A 1,633-nucleotide genomic window follows, 5' to 3' on the forward strand; every position below is an offset into this window, starting at 1 on the left:
AAAAAAAATAAAAATAAAAAAAAATGTATCTGAATTGCTGTATGTAAAATGAATTTGCTCTGTAAACTTACACCCACATCACAATAAAAATTAAGAAGGAAAAAAAAAAGAATATGGAAGGAATATACAGAATCACTAAGAAGACATTCAGCCATTTCAGGTGGTAACATATGATCAAGAACCAATGGTATTGAAGGAAGAAGTCCAAGCTACACCGAAGGAGCTGGCAGAAATCAAAGCTCCAGAAATTGATGGAATACCCATTGAGATGTTTCAACAAATGGATGCAATGCTGAAAGCACTCACTTATCTATGCCAAGAAAATTTGGAAGACAGCTACCTAGCCAACTGACTGGAAGAGATCCATATTTGTGCCCATTCCAAAGAAAGGTGATCCAACAGGATATGGAAATTATTGAACAATATCATTAATATCACAGCAAGTAATATTTTGCTGAAAATAATTAAAAATGGTTGCAGCAGTACATCAACAAGAACTGGTAGAAATTCAAGCTGGATTCAGAAAAGGACATGGAACAAGAGATATCATTGCTGATGTCAGATGGATCTTGGCTCAAAGCAAAAAATACCAGAAAGATGTTTACCTATGTTTTATTGAGTATGCAAAGGCATTTGAATGCATGGATCATAACAAATTATGGATAACGTTGTGAAGAACAGTAATTCTAGAACACAAGTGCTCATGAGGAACCTACATATAGACCAAGAAGCCATTGTTCAAACAGAACAAGGGGATACTGCATGGTTTAAAATCAGGAAGGGGACTTCCAGTAAGATGGTGGAATAGGCAGACAAGCGACACAGACTCTCTTCAACAAAGAAAAGAAAAACCAGTTGACAGAGAAACAGATGATAATCCTGGAGCCCTGAGCTTTGAAAGGAACTATATAGAAGTGGATTAGGCACCAACTAGTGGAAAAACCTGAATGAAAACAGTCAGTACAGAGACGGTTGGAGCTATGGACTGTCAGCTACTCTGATGGGACCAACAGCCTGAATATTTCCAAATGGTGTTGGGACTTGAGAATTGGCCTAAAAATCAGCCCTGGTCACCAAGGGCTTCAGGGATGACTGCGCTGCCAGCCTGTGACTAGGAAGGGAAACAGCAAGGAGGGAGACAACCTGAGCTGTTGACTTTCCACTGTCCAGAGGGTGTGGCCATTTTGATTGTTTACATGCAGCAGCCATTTTTGATATTTAAAGTGACCAAGGGTGCAGCCATTTTGAATGTTTGTAAGTGGCAGGCATTTTGGATATTTAAAGTGACAGCATTCTCATTTGGATTCCAGGGACCTAAGAATAGGCTCTGTTTGCTAAGGTCAGCAGGGACATGCAAGAAGCTGACAACAGGAAAAGAGACAGGTCGTGAGTGTATAAGTGCTGTCAACTAGTGAATAGAGGAGCACAGCACAGTACCCTGCTTGTGTGGATAATATACAAACAAAACAAAGAAAATGAAAATCATGGGCAAGTCACTCCAACATACAATCACCAATTAAATATAAACACAAAAATGTCACAGTGCCTCAGAGACAACAGAGCATCACAGTCCACACAAAGAAACAAGATAAAGGAGGAGAAAGAAGGGACTAGGTTACAGACCCAAAACACA

Source organism: Orycteropus afer, unplaced genomic scaffold (genome assembly GCF_000298275.1).
Source record: "Orycteropus afer afer isolate SDZICR_OR568_19922 unplaced genomic scaffold, OryAfe1.0 scaffold00088, whole genome shotgun sequence".
Taxonomy (NCBI): domain Eukaryota; kingdom Metazoa; phylum Chordata; class Mammalia; order Tubulidentata; family Orycteropodidae; genus Orycteropus; species Orycteropus afer.